The sequence below is a fragment of the Anticarsia gemmatalis genome, chromosome 13 (assembly GCF_050436995.1).
Source record: "Anticarsia gemmatalis isolate Benzon Research Colony breed Stoneville strain chromosome 13, ilAntGemm2 primary, whole genome shotgun sequence".
Classification (NCBI taxonomy): domain Eukaryota; kingdom Metazoa; phylum Arthropoda; class Insecta; order Lepidoptera; family Erebidae; genus Anticarsia; species Anticarsia gemmatalis.
The window spans coordinates 10,351,215-10,374,296 of NC_134757.1; the positions used below are offsets into that span (position 1 = coordinate 10,351,215).

Genomic DNA, 23,082 nt, shown 5'->3' on the forward strand with positions numbered 1-23,082 from the left:
ATGAATTAAAAAGATGTCGATGTATTTTTTCATGTCGATAATTTTGACGTTTAAAGTTTCGTCTAGAAATAATTTGCATTGAATGTTATTTGTATTATTTTTATGAATAATTTAAGAAAAAAAATTATGATTAAATTGGATATAGAGATATGAGTGAGGAAATGTAATAATTATGCTAATTGAAATTTGTCCAATGTGATGATATGAATATAGCATAGGAAGTTTGTAAGGATTCGTACGTTTGTACCAAATGGCGATCTTTGGTCTCTGCCTACCCTTATAGGAAGGCGTAATTTTATGTATGTATTGAAAACCGAATAAAAACATTCCTAATATCTGGCATACTAAAAAATAGTCTAAAACAAACAATATTAGCCAGTGTTGCAATAAACATAATTTAAGCCTCTTAAAGCGAATGGTAAATGAATTTAGTTCATAATGAGGTCAAGTGTTCATAATAACCAGCAGTTGGTGACCGATATGATATGAATGTGGAATTGTGGTGCCACTCGACGCGCCCCAGCGTGTTTCAATAAATTTTCCATACTTCGTTAAATACTTCGAAATACTTATTATATTATTTTTAACTGTGCGCATATTAAAGAAGGAACGCATAATAAATTTTATAGATAGTAGTCCATAGTCTCTCGCCAAAAGAAAAGTTTTTATACAATTTACGTCTTGAAAATTAATGTACTACTTTTTACACTGTTAGCTCGGACACAAGTTTACATAACAAATAACAAGCCTTGAGCTCTCGAGTCCGGAATAAATAATACTTTTCCTTGTTTTTAAAACATAATTTCTACTTTAGATTTGTTAGCAAGAACTTTAGCATTTCTCACAAAACTTGGACTTTTAAATTCAAGTGTAATAACTAATAAAGGTGAATAATTGAATTTAGGTTGAATTTACGGAGATGACAGTGCCAAGTTATTTTGGAAACTCTTTTAGAATTATTTTCTTCATATCCCGTACTTTATATTAATTGCGAAAGCGAGTTTTGTTTGTTCCGCTTTCACGGTCTAACGGATCAATCGATTTACATAATATTTTGCATACTTGCACGAACCCTGAGCCCTGTTACATGGGCAAATTTACTTCTAATTAACATAACGTACGTATGCTGGAAAAATGCGAATATTCGCAAACACATTTCCGATTTCATCCCATCAGTGTGTTTCACTTTTTATTTACTTTAATTCAAAATGTTACGACAGATTTGGGCTATTTTTCTTTTAATTATATAACTTTCTTCACTGAATTTAAACTTTCAAATTTCAAACTACCTTTCAGCCTCCATCTGCACTTGATCAGCGTGGACTTTAACGTGGACTTGAGGCCTAACCGTCCCCATACCGGCAGGAGACTCTAGTCCACCAGTGGGACAAAAATAGGCTAAATCTATTTTATTTTTTTCTGTTAATCTAACTCTATTCTACCGTAATCAGTTTCCACAACTATCAATAAAGTGTTCAATTGCTGCAATTACACCCTCATACGAGCTGGTGGTATAAATCGATCAGATTACATGTTGCACGCCATGTCAAGGACTGCTGATGGTACTGATAGTTGAGGGTCAAGGTGTTAGGGAACTGGACTGTACTGTACATATCCATGACTGTCGTTATGAGGAACTGCTGCTATAGCTCGCTCAAAGAATACTCCTAATTTCTAAAGAAATTGTTTAGGATCCCGCTCACGCACTCTACACTTGCTTTTTTGAGTGGACTACTAGTTAAAATTGCTGATGAGAAGATATTACAAACTGTAGCCCATGGCTGCGATATGAGGAACTGCTTATGTATTTAGATGTGAGGACTGTATTTACCTAGTTACTTACCGAAGGGTATCGTGTTATAATCCATAAAAAACCCATTAAAATGGACTGTTAATCAAAATCAAAGTACTTAGTCGATTACGCTAAATACAGACCGTATGATTATCAAAAATACAGTAGGTGAATTTACCGCCAGTTCGGAACGCAGGGCCAATGAGAAGAGCTGGCAAGAAGAGACTTCTGGACTGGCCACTCTTTTTAATCCTTTCTACTCGTATTTCTACCAACTGCCTTTGCAAAATATGCTATGCCCATTGCCCTGAAAGATGATTATTCTAAAACCGGTAAAGCTGCGAATGTCCCATCGTATATCACGAGGTCCGTAAAATACTGGATTTAAAACTGGCTCCCATGCTCGTACGAGTACAACCAAGCGCTCCAATTTTCGCGCCCGCACTAAAATGTACGTTTAAATAAAAACGTTAAAGTAAAAAAAGAGAAAAAAATCTTTACTCTCAGTCTTTAGTACATACATAATATCACGCGTTTTACTTTTATGTGTAGGCAGAGACCAAAGAACATTATAAAACATATTTTTCCCATAGGGGTAGGCAGAAAAAAGAACGCCTAAATAAAATAAATAGTCAGTCTAAATAGGATAAAAAACTGCTTGAAACGGGTCGAGGCAATATTCCTTGTATCTTGTTCAGTATCTGTCATAGCCAGTGACGTCGTAAGCAAAAACTGGCTGACACTGGAACGCACTTTGTGATACAAAAGGCTTGTTATGTAAAAGTATATAAGGAAAATATCTCCGGAGGGTACGCAGACGGGCTAATAGTTATTGTATTATTCTTATGTGAGACGTTATGTATAATGTTGGAAGTAATCATTATGTATATTAAATACGGTTTTACGGCTACTGGATAAGTATAATTCTGTCTGATGAACTAATCTAGTTTATCAGACATAATTTAGCCAGAGATTTTCATACATATACTATGGCATAAACCGCGAAGCTGAACTAACACCTTACATAACCGCCGATTAATATTATTATTTACTGATTATAGGAAATATACTATAGTTTTTCGTTTTCTTCCCTATAGGATGAAGGCATGAAGTTATGTTTGTATGTATTTAGGGATTTTAACAAGAATTCTAATTAATTAATGTATTTCATGGAACTCTAGGGAAGAGACCTTTGCTCAGCAGTGGGAGCAATAAAAAAAAACATATATTCTATAGTTAATAAATATGGAATAAAACATGTAGTTTTAAAGTCCGTTCACGTGTTTTCAATACTGTAGGGTAGAACTAAAATGTTGTTGACAACGCATCGAGTCCCGGACTAATGCAATCACCGGTAATTCGGTTACTGTCGCGTGCCGCTGCTGTCGTCGTAGTTGACACTGCTTCATTTAATGTTTGTAAATACGTATATGTATATATAGCTGACAAATATCGCATCAATTACTAAGTACTCGTATAATACCGGTAAATTAAAGAATAATCGGTCTAATGACATCTCTTTGTACCCGTTGACATAAGACCTTTAACACTTTTTCGCCTCCGTGGCGCGCTGGTTTAGGTCACCACGCCGATACCACTACATCACAAATTATTTGTGCGATCCACAAAAGATTGTTTCGGGTCTGTTTGTACTTTTTGTTCGTTGTTTGTATGTTTGTGAAAGTCCCCGCGACACAAGAGCAATTCTTAGTCCGTGTCTTTTAAACATAAAAAACCTAAACTTTTGGTCTAATAACATCTCTGTACGCATTCGATAACGCCTTTAATTATTTTTCGGACATTTTTCTTAGAATAACTGAATACTCAGTTATTAGCTACGTTTAAAATAGTCAATATAACAAACTTCTCTACCAAGAAACTAGCTAATCTTCTTCGTAAAAGGAATCACTACATTTCACCGTTTAATTGGGCCTCAGTTCCAGGCACCCATACAAATACCCCCAACTATATTTGTGAGGAAAAATACGGGTGTTGCGTCATCGGCAACGTGATTTGACGTTAACGTTAATTTTGGTAAATATCGGATCAATGAGGCGTAAGGGTACGCCGGCTGACGGCGTCCTTTTATAGAAACATGCTGTATATTGATAGAGACTTTTTCTTTTTAAATTTAGAACACCTTTTTTTACTGAATTAAAAAAAACTAAATAGGTACTGTCGAATTGAGAACCTCCTTCTTTGTTAAAATTCGATAAAAAATTCTAATAATATTAAGTAGAGCTGGATTCCAAATTTGAAAAATAATGTGATAGATTTAATTTGCCCTACTTTTTCAGTGTTCTTAATTCGAATTGTTGATATCGATTTTTTATTGTAAGTATATTAACATTTAAACGCTAAAAAATAAATAAAATGACTGGATGATAATATTAATTGCTATTCTTATAATTATAAAATTAATTAATAGTTAACTTATCGTAATTGAGCTTCAGTTATCAATTAATTAATAACTTTTAATTATATTATTGAACCAATTCATTTTTTTACTTAAACATCGTTGACAATAGGTTGACCACACGTAAAAATATATAATAAGCTTAGATCTAGAGAAAATAACTTAAAATATTATTTGAATATTATTTCTAGTAATAAAAGAAATAACATGTTTAATCCTATAACACGTATTTGATAAAACCTTTTTATATTATTTCTTCAAATATTCTACGAATGTCTGACTTGTAGACGATTCTTAGAAATAGTATCGAATTCTATTGATGCTGCTGAATTATGCTGAATTTTGAGACGCTTATTGCATAAAGACGTGGAGAATTTAGTTTTTGAAAACCTTTTGATATGATATTTCTTGAAAATAAGTAAGCAAGGTATTATAATATCTCTTGCGCTATTTATTATTATCTGTAACCATATCTTATATATAAAAATTAGTAGCCAAATTACTACCGACTTATTGTCCGTGTAATCTATAAGACACGGAAAAGTAAAAAACAAAAGAATACAACAAAATACGTGAGCTGCGCGAGTCAGCTAAAAATAAGCTTTTTTTTTAGTAAAAAATCTATAATATATATTTTCTTACTAATAAAAAGCTCCGTAATCCCAGATTTGTATAAGCTTTTAATTTCTCCTGGAAAATATTGAATAGGTTATTGTTTTTTATAACATCACACCTGCTTTTCCCAAAAGTGAAGACAGTAGCCGTATCATGCAGCAGGGAGCTAAACAGGCCGCATGTCAAAAACCAGGCATAGGACCTAACTCCGAGCTACTATTGAGTATATTCCAACTGCAATTGGAAAATCAACTATCGTTTTGCCGTTACAGACCCGGGGCATTGCCATAATTATACAATTCAGTTGTACCGCAGTTAAAAAGGCCTGAAATATAGTAAAATATAAGTTTATTGAGTATATACCTGAGAGCCAACTACGACTAGTTAAAACGAAATTTTGACAAATATTGAAAGTGTTTGTTTATCACCTTTTCCTATTTAATTTTAACACAGGGTAGGCAGTATGTGATAAGCATGCTTTATATTTTCATTCCGTAGTTCGACCGAAATTTTATAACATTTAGAATTGTGATAAGAAACAAACAAAATTTCAACGAATATACGTTTTCGTCGGTCTTTTTTCTATAGTAATGTCTTTGTCTCTTAACCCGTAGTAACAAAATGGAGTCGTATTATTCGCGACAATAACCATTTCAAGCAATAACGCGCGCAAAGCACGTATCGTTTGTGTAATTCTAGTTTTTTTGCTAACTCTTTATAATATTATATTACGTTTGTGCGTTTTTTGAACTTTGTATATACTTGGCAAATGTATATTTTAAATGAGTGTAGCCTTGAGTGACGGGATTCGAAGAAGGGTTCAGCATTTACTTGAGTCTTAAAGAAAATGTACTGTCTCCCTTTCTAATGTTAGCTAACATATTAGACTTTAGCTTAAAGCACCAATGTCCTTTAATTTCAAAATTATCTTTAGAATGTTGCGATTTTTGACTGCATAACGATTCACGGCCTGGTACCTACCTAAGTCCCCCTGAGCGCCTCTTTGTTGGTGCCAAACTAGTAAATATTTTGAGCAGTTTTCACCAATCGATAGCACCAATTGATCTCAGTGAACAATTCATTAAAGTTCTTGGGAATTGGCCTCAAAATGATGATGAATATAAAAATATAGCTCTGTGGTCGGGTTCTGACTTGTAGCAGAACGATAGCGGCCTTTAGTCCATTATTTTAGGTTCAACAAAATCCAACACGTATTTATAAACGTACTTTAATAATCGATTATGTTTTCACCTCAAAGTAACGACAGAGGGCGTCCGTGCTCATAATAAACAGCCAACACAATATGGAGTTATGTAAATATAATATTGGTTGATAATTGCTTGTACACGTACTTATATTGTTTTTATTATCTAACCGGCCATACTGTTCGAGTGGGAATTATATTGTAGCTTCTTATTTCCAATAAATTTGGTATACTATAGAGCGAAAAAAAATTAAATTTTTTGACGACTCTGAAACTCTACTATATATGTTTGACAGTCTATGTAACTTTTATTTAATCTATGGTAAAGTCTATACGGGTTTATGGTACTGAAAACAATGATAAATGTCAGTCAAAAACAGTTTTTTCTTATCTCATGATAATCCCACTGCTGGGTAAGGGACTTCTTCCAAACGAGGGAAGGATAAGGCCTTGAGTCCACTACATTGGCAAAGTGCGATTTGGGGACTTTGTATGCTCTTTTTCTTTTCTTTTTAACTTTTAGTCATTCAAGGTTTCATCACGATGTTTAACCACAGATAAAAAGAAAATAATCTTCGTTATATTCATTTAATACCAAACATACTCTCTGAAAAAGCTCTTGAACGCTCTTAAAAGCTAATTTTATGTTCACCAATATCAATTTCACATCAAGGATCGGACTCGGTATACATCGGATGTTATTTTAGAATTAAATCGAATCAATTGAAATTATATCGATTTGTTAAAGGAGCGATGACCTGCGAAGGTCGAGAGATATATAAGACCACGTGACACTTTGTTTCTGAACGTGTGCTTATGTCACTCTTGTTTTACGAGTGTTTAATAGATTTATCTATGAGACAGATGTTGAACGGAATTAAGATTTATTTATTGCATGGTTCGAGCTGATTCTTTATCGTCTTTTCTTGTTTATGGAATAATTATGATGCTTTTAATAGAGTCTATCATATACTTTGAAATTATCCCACGAATAAAGTTATCACATGGAAAACTGGTCGTAAATCTTGTAATATGTAAGAAAACTAGTAAAAGTCAAATGTTATAACTCTACAATTAAATAAGAGGTCTACTTATATGTATTTATTAGGCATACATATGTAGAAGAAGACTTCTATGGGGAAGGAAAGTACTTACAAGTTGAAACTATTTTTAACTTACTCAACAGACAGGACTTTTTGCATCCCTTAAAAAACTATTTACCTTTAAATAACTTTCAGTATTAAACGATTCATTTTGTCATCACTATTGCAAAGTGATACTGTAGCAATTCATAATGCTTGCATTGCCTTTATGCAACACCATGGCTTCGAAATGTCAGTGCACTTTACAATCTGAACCCGGTGCTTTGTGGGTGGTCTGCAAGCTATAAGTATTCATTGACTGGAGTCATATTTTGTGACAAATTGCCCGTTCAGTTATATAGCCGTACGCTGGTCACCATAGCTCAAAGTTGTAGGTTCGATATCCATACGTAACGAAATATGGGTACTTAATCAGCTGCTGTACTATTTTGAGTATTTGGAAACTTAACAGGCACAGTTTTCTATTAATTGTTTGTTGTAGTCTCCGTGGTACAATAATTATTCTTGGTGAAGGATTTGCCTTCCCAAAAATAGGAAGAATAATTTTCTCTCTGTTTTCAAGGTACCTCTATACAGATTATGAAATTGAGATAAATAGGAGTGTGTTTATCCATGTAGCCCGTTGTTTGGTCTCTGCGTACCCTTGAGAGAAGAAGGCGTAATTTTATGTATATTTTATAACATAACATATAAGTATAAACTTGGACACTATAAACAAAGTACTCCACAGTTTCAGTAAAACTGGCTCCCGTACTAAAAGCCGATTCAAATTGGAAGACTTTTATAATTATGCAGGTCGCGAGAATTTAACCTTATTTTATTATTATTGTTTGAGTTTCTCCATACAATTATTTGTGGTAATTATCATGTACAATCTAGCCGTTATCTGTCAATGATAGTGAAGTAAATAAAACATGTCGTGATGTCATTCGCTCTAGCGAGGTGAATGAGACCTGTGAATGAAGGTGATTACTTATTAACGTTTTAAAGCCCTTCATAAAAATATACTACGACGGAAAATGAAAAGACAAAGATGATGTTCATTTGTTTTATAAAGAGAGCATGTGTGTTTACTCTACATCATCTTTTTTGTTAAAAGCTGACTTATTTCTGAAAAATATACTAGTAGTATATAATATAGTATAGTAGTAGTAAAAAGTATAGAAGTTTACCATTGAAATAGGTCTTTACATAACTATATACTTTACATAACTAACCGACTAAATAGGGGCTAAGCTATGGATTTACACAGAGTTTAAGTTAGTCTTTATTTCTTAATTTAATAGTAAATGGCTGTCTTAAATGACTACAACCGGGATTTTTACGTGTCTTCCAAAGCATTACACAGCTTAAGATATTAAACAGCGGCCATCCATCTGCGGAATGCACGTACTGCAGTCTGCTTAACCCGCTGATAAGCTGTATATTTGTTTACCTGAGCAAGTTTAATATTTTTTGCGAGATTTTAAAAGGTTTTAAATTTTTTTACAAATCGAGAGAAGTTCGAATAACTATCACGATATTGACTTAAAGAATGAATCACGATCTCTATTCTGAAGACAGCTCTATTCGTTCAATTCGCTAGATCAAATAATTCGTATATGTTTACACGTGTCGTTGACTCGTAGTGCGCAGTTTTTAAACCTAGTTTGTAGGACATCTATTGTAGGGATACCAGCTTTTTAAGGACATCGAGACTTTCCACAAAATTATATCAAATAACGCCTTTTTCTATGGAGAACTTTTTGACAGTTCGATGGTCTGCACTGTAGAGGTAGGCAGAGACCAAAGAACTATATTTTTCTAGTAATGTATAAAAAGTATATAACAGTCATTTAAATTGTTGAGGATTAAATTTTCCAACCGTACTGCATTTTTCATTGTCATATTTTTTTTTTCACTGTTAAAATGTCAACATTTTTTTGAGATTTGTTCTCATATCTCGGAAGACGAATTTAACACCGTAATGTTCTTTTTCGCTTTTCTGTATAACACTTTTTCGATTCTATATATGGCTCTATAGCACTGTTTCCACTGGTTTACGCAGCACTTATAAGAAAAAGTGTATACTACCCGTCGTGTGACAAACGAGATAGTACAAACAAGAATAGAACAAAGGAAAATAACCACGTTTTGGTTTTAATCAATACAGAATATGATTAATATGAGTATCGATTGGATTTCTTTGTTATGTAAATGACGAGAATAAGAATAAAGTACAAACTTTCTTTTTTGTATTATGTAGAGAGATATTTTTATCTCGCTAGCATTTCCCTGTCGTATGTGTACTCTACTGCCGCCCCCGCGTCTTGAACCAAATTTCTCTGATACGCACATCTTCAGGTTCACGGCTGCTGAGTTATTTACGTATCGCGTGCCAACATTACAAACACGAATACGTGACCTTTCACGACTCTTTCTAACCACGAGTCGATCGCTGCATAATTATGTCGACACAACCAGCTGTCGAATGGTCTAGACCGCGATAATACCTTTTATTTTCACAGTCGATAACGCGCCGCGATAACGAGCGTGTGTTATTGTTTTGATGCGCTGCGCCGCGACGCGAGCCGCGAGGCCCCAACCGTTGCCCCGACATCAGCGCATTCTACGCACTTTATCAACACCAACTCGTTCTCAATACACTGTACGACGCCCACAGCTGACACTAAAACCTTGCAATTTGAAAGGCTCGCCGTTTTAATTAGCGGCGGGTGACCGCGCGACTCCTTCAATTTTACAGCGAAATCGAGTACAGCGAAATCTACTAATCTACTCAATGTTTACGTGTTCATTCACACGCGTTGTATTGTGTGCGTGCGGCGTATTTGCGCCTGCGCAAAACGTTCGCGACCGAGCCCTCTTTGTTTGTTGACAAGCCGAGTGCTGAACTCAACAAGCTGTTCTATTCGCGTGTGGACGTCGCGCGCGGCGGACGTGTGCTCGCGTCCCTAACACTCTACTTTGTTTAGAGCTATCGTGTTATCGCGTATATCGGCTAAATTTAGTGCAGTTATTCCAAAAAATATTTCCTCTTCTACGCAATATTCAGTGAATAGTGTTGTTTTGTGGCGAGCACTGCCCGACGGCGTTCGTTTGGAAGATATTTTCCACATCTAAAATTACGCGTTCGCTACTGTGCCAGAAGGTAATTCGTTTTCTTTTATTTTTCTTGGACATTGTTGCTAAGTTTACGAAACACTCGATACGGCGGATGCCTATTTTGAAAGTGGATTTAAATGTTCGTTTTAATATGTCGGCTACATAGAATGTACAATATCAGTGAAGTCATCAACACAATATATCGATGTGTTTGAATGCAAATGCATGCGTTGATCATGAGTGTTTACTTCAACATGAACGTATGAACGTAGCTATGTGTGCGTCGGAGCGCTTACATATACAGTCGATTGATCATCGCGAAATGTCAGGACGAGGATTGGAAAGTGAGTACCGACATGGTCATTAAATGAGGCACCGCACGATTTCACCGCTAATGAGATGCCGGTTGCACACAAGTAACTAAACGACAAAGTTTGTCGTATTTCCATCGCTTCTGCGACTAGATACAGTTATAATTTAGCCGGTGGCCGTAGAAGGCGCGTAGCGGTATCTCTTATGCTCGTCTGCTGCCCTGGTAACTCGTCTTTGAGCTAACGGTACACTGACTGCACCGTACGTAGTATCTCACACAAACAATTGCCAGTCCTAGTGACACGATGATTCCATTTTTGCGGTCAACTGAACCATACGACGCGGTCGATGTACCGTTGTATTTATATTAAACAAACATTATGCCATTACTATGATTAATCATTTTGTCAACAAAGTTTGCGATCGTGACAACGCCGGTGCCGCTAACGGTCCTATTTATGTTATTAAAATTATATTAATATTCACAATGTTTACCTGTTTTTATCGCGGAATGATTTATTAGTTATAAACATCGCTCACAGTAATTACAGCGGGAGTACAAAGATAAATGAACTAATTCCGATGCACTCTTCCTGCAGCGCATTTCGCTTCATTATACCTACTCTTAATTGTCGACAGACATCGTAAAACTCTTCAGTTTTATCGCTCTCCTTTCAAAGTTTTAAACTCAAACACCTCAGGTAGAACTTGAAACACAATGAAACCAAAACTTGGTACTTGTTACATTTTTATGTTACTGCCCTGGAATACTTATTGCCTGCACTAAAAGGTCTTTACTATTTAAGAGTACTTTTTCGAATTTCGTTAGCTATTGTTGAATAATTCTTTTGTGGAGAGCGCCCTGTTCATTCGCCAGACGTTATTTAAATGCCTCAAAAACAATTTGGAACGGCTTACTAAGTTGGAATCCTTAGCATGGAACATTAAAGGAATTTTATCTTGTTCTAGTCTGTTGACCTCAGAGGCGGCCATTATTCCTTTTACATCGCGTCCGAGATAAAAATAATCTAGTGAAAGTTGCATATCTGAATAACATTTATAAACATAATATAGTATCTCGTACAAACATAACACCGTTTTAACTAAAACCGGCTTTATCTGTTATTTGTGACTTACTTGGCATGTATCTCCGAAACCACGTAGAAATTTGACGTAAACAAATCAAAAATGTTTGTAAAAAATACTTTGGCACCATTTGTGACTGTTTAGTGAGTGAAAACATCATCAAAATACAGTGAGGCGAGGAAATAATGATAACTTTAGAATATATTACACGTGGAGATACACAAATATCTCATTTTATTTGCTAATACTGTTTCCTTAGTATACACTTACTACGCCTCACACATAATCTAGTTGAGAGGTTATAAATGCTATAAAAAGCTTCATTTGTTGAAATTCTACGTGAAAAACGTGTGATGAATCAATCAATGCATATAAAACTCTTCGTTTCTGGCTGATAGACAACGCACAGCCGAAACTACTGAGCGTAGAGAGATGAAATTTTGTATGAAGATTCCTTATGAAACGTAGAGTAGCTCTATTTTGGAAATTTCCCTCCGAAGAGGGTAAAAAGGGGACAACTTTTATATAAAAGATCAGCAATGAAATGTTGTTAAAAACAGTAAACCAAATATTGAATAAAGTACAAAAGGTTTCATCGTGGTCAAAGTGAATCAATATTTGTGGAATACAGACGTTGCAGATAAACAGCAGATATTTCGTGGAAATCATTCGAATACCTCTTCACTTTACTTTAGTGAGCTTTATACGCTACTAGCTGACCCGCGCAACTTCGCTTGCGTCACCTAAGAGAATGGTTCAAAATTTTTCCCGTTTTTGTAACATTTTTCGTTGCTACTCCGCTTCTAATAACCGTAGCGTGATGTTATATGGCCTATAGCCTTCCTCGATAAATGGGCTATCTAACACTGAAATATTTTTTCAAATCGGACCCGTAGTTCCTGAGATTAGCGCGTTCAAACAAACAAACAAACTCTTCAGCTTTATAATATTAGTATAGATTAGTATAGATAGTATAGATTGATTAGTAGGCACGAAGCCATCTACCACGTTTCACAAGAACCTTTGCTGCCCACTTCAAAGGACTTACATTTCACGTGTGAATTCAACGCTTCCAAAATACAGTGGAATTTTGGAATTCGTCTGGTTAAGATCTCGAGAAGTATAAACACACTCTTCGAGAATTGCAATGTTCGTAAGCATTGATAGTCAACAATATGTGATTCACCAGTGAAAGTTCCTGTTTGGTTCAGTTTGGCTTTATTCCAGCGAACGTATTTCGTCTTTGTAACCCTAAATCTTTTGCAATTAACTTGAATACGGTACGATGGATTTTCGCAGTGTTGATGAAATTGCAGGTGATTTACCTAACGACTAGAGACTTTATAAGTACTAAAAAGATACTTAGGTATCTATTTTTCTTTCTGATGTATTTTGGTTGACATTCTAAATGCAAAACATGTCCTCTGTAAAGTGGATTGAAGAAGAATTGGGTTTAAAAATACGTTCAAAATTCTGTAACAAAACAATATTGATATCTGTTGCAACAGTTGTAAGATTCCACAAGCGGATGCAATGCAGTCGTAGGCTCGTAAAGTAAATAAATTACTGAACTAATCTACAATTCTATCTTTGGATCGTGACTGTACCGTGAAGTGGCGATCGACCAAAATGCACGATACTCAGGTACTACAGTACCTCGTAACACTCTAACTGTACATTGTGCAATATCTGACCACTTCGAAGAAACGCTTGTCGTTTCACACTCAATGAGTCAGCGAATGACCTTAAAGATGTTAATGAACCAACAAAATAAGACAAAAGCAAAACCTTGAACTTCATAGCAATAAAGCATTTTATTTCCATCGTAAAAATGCCGAGAAACCAAAAAGTGCTCACAACTTTATATAACAAGCAGATCTAGACGACCTTGTATAAATATGACAGCAACAAAGAATCATGATCAACAGTTGCCGGTAATCACAAAGTGACTGAGACTGGTGAGTAGTGACTAGTAGCGACATGACGCGAGACTTGTACACAACGCTGTACAAACACACTTATCAATACATAATAAGGAAGTCATTGTAAATAATAAACTCGATGGATAACGAGTAAAACAAGTCAGTGTTATCGCCGGCGGAACAGTAAAACCCGATGCTGATCGTTTCTTACCAAATGCCAGGAGTCCGCTTCATTAAAGTGAAATCTTAAGTAACTGGTCTTTCATTACTGTAACGGGTCCTGTATACCGTTGCACTGCCCTCACTGAGGGAGAATAATCGACGCCTAAATGAAGTAATTTTAAGGTATAAACTTGTCTCGGCAATTTGGCTCACTTCCAACCAGTTTAAGGAAAATATTTACACGAAGGCGACTTGAAATACTGAAACCCTTTGTCGTAACTACGTACTCACTTTCTATGTTTTTGCGTCTCAGATCTAAAATAATACGCGGTACATTGAAGTCTTCATTGTTACGAAAGAAAACGTATGTTTTGTTCAGTCTAATCCTGTCTCTATTGTATAACGAACGATCTGTTTCTCGTCGGTGTGCACATAATTCGCTTTGTTTTAACGTGATCTTATTTTTATAAAAACTGCATTTTTCTGTTTATCATTACGTCATGTTGTTTCTAGCGCTTCGTTTAGTAAACAATGCAATTTATTTTCATTGTTGTCTCGCCTGAACCGTGTGCGTTACACAGAATCCGTAGATGAATCAAAACTTCGAAGGACGCCATGATTCGTGCAGTTAAAAACAAATGCGAAGTGCGCCGTAAAGAACTCCGTGGCGCCGTTTTCCTTATTTATATTGGAAATTGAAATCCATTTCGCTCTCCGTTTACTCAGACAGTGCTTACTTACGTAATATTGTTACAATAAATTCCCTCCACACCACCGTCTAGACATGCGTGCATTAAACTTGAAACTGCATCTCCCTCTTTCCACGTTCCTCCGTCTGCAGTGAGATTGCAATCCTTATTTTCCACAGGATCAGGGTAATAAAGCGGGAACGCTCGAATACCGTCTGGACAGTTTTCAATTCAATTTTTATAATATTCCGTACTTCCTCTTGCAGACGGGTATTGACTTCTAAGTTTGAGCAATAAAACGAAACGACCACGGCGTTTGGTGATTTTAAATGTCTAGCCCATTGTGTCCCGTCTAGACTCTGGCGGCCAACTTGTGTAATAATATCCAGTCGGACGGTCCTTGGACTCTGTTTATCCACACATACATATTAAAGCAGTCTTTGTTTCTTTTTTGCACCCTTTTTTACCTGCGCTCGTCTCTCACTTTATTGTATTTTATGTCCTTCACTTGACACTTATCTAATTCTATGCTTTAAATAGTTTTTGTTGGAACTTTTTTTGTCATTTGCGGTTTTAATAACCTCACTTCTTAATTTTGGCGGTGATTCTTGTTAAAAAGAAAGGAGACTCAAAGTGTTTACAATCCTTAGAAAGTTTTTAAAAGGTTTTCTTTTAGTAATATTTAGCTAGCTTTTTGTAATTTTATTTGTCTGTTGTAAGAAATAGTAGTTTTAGTTTGAGAGTGGTTTTTAGGATTTTAGTTTGTTAAAGGAGTGCATAGTTGAGTCTGTAGATAGCGTTTCTACAGACTAATTTACTTAGCTTCATCTAATTTACGTTTCTATGCAGTCTGTCTGACTCCGAGCAATTTGTGAATGGAACAATTTCACTTGATACTATTTGTATAAGCACTGAAATTATTAGAATACGTCTGAATACGGAGCCATGTTTCGTCTTTGTTAGTTTGTTTTAATATATTATTTTGTTCCATGTTAACTTTGTGAGTATGTAATGTTATTCTTGCAAGTTGAAATAAATTGACATTGTTATTTATTCATGGATATTTAACTTTGATATTCATTGTTCTTTAAAAGCTAGTAAAACATCATTTACTGTACTCGAATAACGTTTCAACAAAAGTAAAAATATATGTTTAAAGAAGTAATTATACTTTAGAAACGACGGTCACTCTACTTACTTTCATCTCTGCCTACTCCCGTCAGAAACAGGCGTGATTTTATGTATGTAGATTATATTTTATCTATAGAACGTTTTGAAAATATGGAATAACCTGAAATTTAACATACAAAACACATAAAACAGAATTAAAAACCAGTTATTAACACTTAATTTAAATGCATCAAAGTAAATCAATGTTATTAATAAGTGGGTACAAACAGTATGTAATATCCTTGACTGTTATAAATGATCGGCGACATGACAACGAGTATTGTGCAATCTGTCATTGTGGCTCGTTACTCTGATTTTATGTCATCGTTCGTTGATTCCCTGAGTTATTTCATTTACTAGTGTTTATGCAGCTATTTTAATGTTTTTGGGGAGCATAAAAGACTATATTTACACAGCTTATTACTGTTTTAAAAGACTAACCCCCGGTTTCTGAGTACATTTAGCGGTAGTTTATCTATTCGATAGCGCTTTTTTTATATGAGTTTTATCGCCATTGAATAGATAAACTACCGCTAAATGTACCTCAGAAACCGTGGGTTAAAATTCCTAGGCAAGGGTCTCCTCGGGGTCAGTCAGGATTGGGGACTTGACATGCCCTCAAGAAATGTATTATACAATTTTAAAACAACCAAAAAATCGTGAATTAATTGTTACTCAGCTTTAACCTAACTAAATATTTTAATCAATTTAACTATAGAAAATATCAATAAATTAGTTATAGATTACGTTTAGTTAACTGCCTATCATTAGTTGCAGTAATAATTAAGTAATAATTACGCATTAAGTTTTTATTTTATTAGAAACTTGATTTTGTTAGACATTAACACGAATCGTAAGCTGAAATTATCATTTTTTACAGATAAAATCGGGATTCCTAGATGTTTTAGTATCTTTTAATTTACCTTTCAATCCATACTAATATTATAAATGCGAAAGTAACTCTGTCTGTCTGTCTGTCTGCTACTCAATCACGTCTAAACTACTGAACCAATTTGCATGAAATTTGGTATGGAAATATTTTGATACCCGAGAAAGGACATAGGCTACTTTTTACCCCGGGAAAATGATGCATTTCCCGGGAAAATTCAGAAAATTTAACGAAGTCGCGAAAAATCAACATTATAATGACATTGTATTAACAAAATTCCGTTGCCATGGCAACTGTTTTAATGGCGGATATGTCTTAGCGCGACTTCGTTATACTAAGAGATATAAATAATTTTGAGAATATTTTTGGTGAAAAAAAAAAGGATATTTTATATCATCACGCTACGACCAATAGGAGCAGAGTAGGTAACAGTAAAAAGTGTTACAAAAACATGGAAAATTCTGACCCATTCTCTCTTATGTGACGCAAGCGAAGTTGCGCGGGTCAGCTAGTAAACAATATAGCATATTTTCTGGGATAATAGTTTCCAAAAGTAGTAAGTATCTCAATCATAATAAAAACAGTCTTAAAATTTTCTTTTTTATCCAAAATCCTTTAATGCATCTGCATTTAAAGAGAAGAATGTAACCTAATTTGCTTTTAATTCGTGTATATTTTTATTTGGCATTGTGATTCACTCGATGCCTCGCTGGATCGTTTTGGGGGCACTAACCGCCACCGTTCGGATAAAGTTGACAGAACTGGAGTGAACTGGACCGAGTTTGGATCGCATTTGTATCGTTGTACCATTGCTGAATATTGACGGATTGAGATTGAAGATTGCTGGAGTTTGTGTCTTGTGGGTAAAAGGAGTTGAATTTACGTCAGGCCAATTACTTTGTGACATAAATGTATGTATGCTGTAGAATTTATTTAAATTGTAGATTTATATTGATGATTTGTAAAATGATGTGTTTTTTTAGTAAGAACGATATGTTAAATGTACAAATTATAGTTATCAAAACTTATTTTAATTCGATCTCATTGCGTTTTTTTATAAATAGAGCACAAAAAAGTTTTACTTAGATAAGTAAACCTTTATTAAAGCACGTAATGTAAAAGTCTAAGAAACTTTTCCAACACTTTTCTAAACTAAAACTAACACGATAAATTAAACCCTCGTTCTTTTCAAATAAATTACATTTTCAATTCAGTTTTAAACTGAATTACACATATCGCACCCCCGGTGCAATAATGTCACTTTTGTAAAAAAATGCAAAAATGAGTTACTTATGTAGTAATTGATTTAAAGCACTACTACTGTATTACTATTATCATTATATAAGCAAAAGTAAAGTTAAAAGTATTCGCTGATGTATTCATCTTATCAATATCACATAAAGTTATTGTTGTGGGAGGTGTCAAAGTTTAAAGTGCTTCTCCTGAAAAACTACATTTTTGCATAAGTGACAGTGTTGCACCGTAAGTACGATATATTATTTTCATTGTAAAATAAATGTATGAAAATTGAATTGAGTCTGACAACTTTTTGGGTGGTGTCAACTCTATTTAATGTCAAAGGACGATATACAAAACATTTATATTTTTTAACTATTTAAGTTAAAAATATAAATGTTGGGTTTATGTAATGCAATACGCATTATAAGAACATTTTAAGCCGAAATCCTTCTTGATTTCGGTAAAATAATGACATTAACAATTAGTTATCTTCTGCCCACGGCTTTTACGAATATGGAATGTTTTTCTGGAGTAAAAGAATCCTACGATCCTATACAGATAGTATATAAATCCATATTCCATATCATAAATAAACAACAGTAAACAACAACCGTTAATAAAAGCATAGATATTTATCTTAAAAATAAGATCATATATAGAAAGCCTCAAATTACAAAGTTAATCATTAAAATGTAATACCTACGCAATAAATCAACCGAAATTAATCGAATCACACCATTAACTTGGGCTTATGTCTACATCAAACGCGTTGCTAACCTTACATAATCAAATAAAGGTGTCGAATGACAGAAACACATATTAATATTTAAACAAATTTGACTCAAATATTTCTACAAATTAAAAATAATTATCTACTAGCTTCTGCATGCGGTTCCTTCGGTATCCAAAAAGTATGAAGATCCTATGTCTATGTGTTAATTCGGGTTATTTACTTTCTCAGCATCAAGTTTCGTCAAAATATGTTCAGTAGTTTTGGAGTGATTGAGTAACATACGTCAATCCATTCTCACAAACTACTTTCGCATTTATAATATTAGTATAGATTAGAGTAGATCTTTACACGTATGTTCTAAAATAGTCATAAATAATTAAAAAGAGAATCATTTACTTTTAACTGACTAAAACATTAATATTGCCAGTAAAAATAATTAGAACCCATTTAATTTAACGTATTCAAGTAGGCACTTAGCAAAATAAATACTTGGAATACCAAATGAGAGTGTTAAATTGCTGTCGAAATCTTTGGACTAAATGCAACATATTTTACTAAAGAAAATGATTAAATGGGAGCATTAGAGGGTTAAAGCTTTAGGGGTTAAACTAGTGTTAATAACCTCTTTAGTATAACTATTTTACTAACTAGCTGGACCGCGCAACTTCGCTTGCGTCACTTAAGAGAGAATGGTCACAATTTTCCCCGTTTTTGTAACATTTTTTTACTGGTATATAGCATATAGCCTTCCTCGATAAATGGGCTATCTAACACTGAAATAATTTTTCAATCGCACCCGTAGTTCCTGAGATTAGCGCGTTTAAACAAACAAACAAACAAACTCTTCAGCTTTATAATATTAGTATATAAAACATGGTGTAAGCTCTAATCAGATATAAAGTGTTTTGTCACTTACAAATCAATTTTGAAACTGTATATGAGTGAAAAAGACAAAACACTGTAAAACTAACAAGAGCTTACGCGACGTTTATTAGTAAGACAGTAAAAATATATAGATTATTTAAAGATTTTATGTGTATTTAAGCAGGTCTTGCCGGAATCGAAAATTCTGGTTTTGATATTTCGGGTGTTGCATTAACATCTCTTAAAAGCGTAGCGTGTGCCTTTACGTTAAGTACTTGAATATAGCAACAAGCAGCTCAGAAGGCGAAAATAAACAACAGACTAAAAGAGCGGGTAAGCCAGACGTATCAATGTTATAATCAAAAATCAAAATCATATCATTTCTTCATTAAGGTCAAATGCTTACACTTATGACAGTCAATGATACAGAGAGTGAATTTACTGCCAGTTCGGAAGGTAGGGCCAATGAGAAGAGCCGGCAACAAACTCCTGGCCACTCTTTTTAATCGCCAAAGGGCTTTAACAATATTTCTGTTAGTTATAAATCAGTGAAGATGTAAGGAGCTGCTACCAACACTACAACAACACACACAATTAAGGTTCTAATAAAGAAGATATCAAATAGTATTGGAAGCATAATGGGAACACCTACTTACATAATATTGGTTACGATACGTACCTGCACTCTTTTCTTGCGTCTTTTGTATTTATTTTTTGTCTTCTGTGCGGCGACTTGTTGCTATATTCAGAGTTAACAAGCTGTCAAAAGCATACTTAGATGTTTCTTAACGCGTTATATAATACTGGCCAGTAAAGATAATTAATCAAAGTCAAATAAATCAAGTTAAAAAAGTGATCTAAAAAGCGTCACGATTACGATTTGCATATACCGAACAATTCAATGACCTGTCGTCGACAATCGATTGCTGCGTTTGTTCCAATACGTTCACCCCGATATAACTGAGTGGGAGCAATGGACTCGTGATTTTTATTTCATTTATTCTTACTTTGAGAAAATACCTTTAGGTTTATGTTACGGTAGGGTCTTTTTTCATCTAAAAATGGACTCTATCCCATTATTCCTATTAAATTATCCCTTTATGGGACAACTGACCCTATGTTTTCTCAAATGTCCTATGGAACAAATAAGTGACCCGATACTATTTGTACTCCTAAAGTCCCATAGCAATCAACATCGAGGGACTTTCTAGACCCTAGATTAAATCCGTATTTTTCTGTCAAAAAAGATAACTTACCTGAATTTTCCATCTGGTGTAAAATATACACATTGCGTATTGACTTTTTTCTGACAATTCATTTTATTTTGCACTGAAGTGTAAATAATTCCTGCATCCAGGGACAGTACCGTACAGTGACGGTCATAAATTAAGCAGACTCAATCAAGATTTGAAATCAGTTACTTGACGAGGTGACTATCCCTATGGACTACACAAATATGCTCTAATAATAAAGCAGTGATAGCAGAGTGGTATAAGCATTCACCTCACACTCAAATGGTTGAAGGTTTCGACCCAAGGAATCACCATAGACTTTTCGAAGTTATGTGTGTATTAGAAATGTTTGTCACTTGTTCCAACGGTGAAGGAAAACATCGCGATGAAACCTTGCATGCTTGGGTTCTATAGAACAGTTCTTGAAGGAATGCAAAATCTCCAACCCGTTGCTGACCAGTATGAATGGACTCAGGTCTAATTCCTCTCTCATTACGAAAGGACATCTATTCTTAAAGTGTAGCAGTAATTGGTTAGATTCACTTAATATTTTGACTCCCAAAATCTATTTCAATTTACGTAAATGAATGGACAATTTAATCAATTTTCAGTAATTTAGTCAACAGAATTAATTTGAAACGTAATTAACGCATTATATTGATTATTAATATTAATTAATATCGATATATCAATTAATTTGTGATGTGATTTCTGTTTAGAATTTGATCAGCAGATTTGATGCAGTAAGTTTTTGATTAAAATTTATTAAAATATTATTGAATTTAATTTGTATTTCAATTTTCATTTACATTTGATGAACATGATTATGTATATAATTTATTTATCTTGAATTTTACTGGTCCTTCATGTTGTCCTGGCCATGGTCACAAACTTTTACCAATGTTTTTTCATTTGTAATTTCTTGCAACTGAACAAAGTAGGTCTATCGTTACATATTTCTGAACGGCGGTATATGTAAAGGTATACCTACTTATGGCTCCAAAAATCCCTTTTATTGCTTGTTGGGTAATGGTGTCTGACTTAAAGACAGCTGATTACTTAAAAATAAATTTACCCCTTTAATGCTGATCAAGGGTCTCTTCCCGTAATGAGGGAAGGGTTAAGCCTTGAATCCAACACGTAAAAAAAATATTTTTTATTTAAATTCAAGATTTTCACAGCTATGTGTTGGTACATTACTTTAATGTAGTAAGATATGAACTGGCCATGTTTTAAGACTTAATTCTCTGGCAGAAAGTCCCACATATAAGTCTGCGATGACAAAACATCGTGAGAACGTTCTCGTCAAGTGATCGTTCCGTGAATCTTTGCACAAACATACATATGTACATACAACAGAGATTATTCACAGAGGTCTTCACTTTCAATTTGTAAAAACACTAAGAGAGATATATTTACGTGATGTTAAAAATAATGATAAACTTGCATACTTATTAATAACTGTCCTATTTTATCTCCAATGCTATTTATTATTTAATGATCTTCTCCATTAAGACATGTTTTTTTTTGTTTATTATATTTGTTATTCCCATAAAAGTCTTGTCTTTCATCTTCTCCGAGATATATCTATTACTTAACAAAACACCCAAATCGGTCCAGCCGTTTACACGTTACAAAAGTACAAATAAACATTCAAATTGATAATAATAGTACGAATGAAATTTTCCAATATCGTTTGCTAATTGGTGGAAAGGTATAAATGGCGGCCCGATCTAATTTAAGAGAGGAGATATTTCGTACCGGATATAAACAGACAATAATATTTTGATCCGAGGTCGTTCACGTTACGTATTTATAGCGCGGAATTTAGAAAATTATAGAAAAACAAACGTTGTTTTTATATAAAAAACGAGGAAAACGATATTATTTTAGAGAGATAAGTGCCTAAATACATAAATTAAATGAAAATAGCTATCCATTATTTGAACGAAATAAAAACTGCGAAGAGAAGAACGGATTTACAGGCAAAATAATGTTTTATTTAATCCAATTGTCACCTGTATGAAAAATGTTGCTGCATACTAGTTTATACTTACGGAATCATTTGCGTAAAAGTTCATTTTTCTGCTGAATTAGGCCATAATTGGTCCATTACCACATCCATGAATTAGCGTGAAACAGAGAGACAGATTTAATTTTGTATTTGTTTTCTAATAGATATTACAAACCATTAAAAAGTGTTAAATTACTTTTTATTTGCTTAAATGCAAAAAGTATAGCTTCAATTCTCATTAAAATATAAGATTGTGCAATACCGTTGAAATTAGACTGAATATCGTCTCAAATGTAAATTTAGTGCGTAAATAAACGTTAAATTAATGTTTGAGCCGTTTAACAAGTCAATGACATGGCGACTAAAATTGTACTCAATGATTTTAGTATATTGCATGTTTATGTTCTCTAAATAAATGTAATCAGTAACTCGATTCTCTACTACTATTGACTACCGACAACCAACCTGTCATCGAGAAATTTTGTATGAAAATGTGATCAGCGCCTCTGACGGGCGTCGTAGAAAATTTTTTGGCAGT

At 34.1% G+C, this 23,082-nt stretch overlaps 1 protein-coding gene across 6 annotated transcripts in view; it reads left to right on the forward strand.

The window, feature by feature from the left end:
• Ypel (Yippee-like) overlaps positions 1–23,082 on the forward strand; it is a 164,867-nt gene that overhangs the window by 83,385 nt on the left and 58,400 nt on the right. Inside the window, exon 1 of one of the 6 annotated variants that reach the window (XM_076122093.1) lies at positions 9,628–10,278. The exons of 4 other annotated variants lie outside the window; for them this stretch is intronic. The gene's annotated coding sequence lies outside the window, so the exon portion shown is untranslated. Of the gene's footprint in view, positions 1–9,627; positions 10,279–23,082 lie in introns of those variants that run through there. One more of the 6 variants, XM_076122091.1, reaches the window with a different exon arrangement.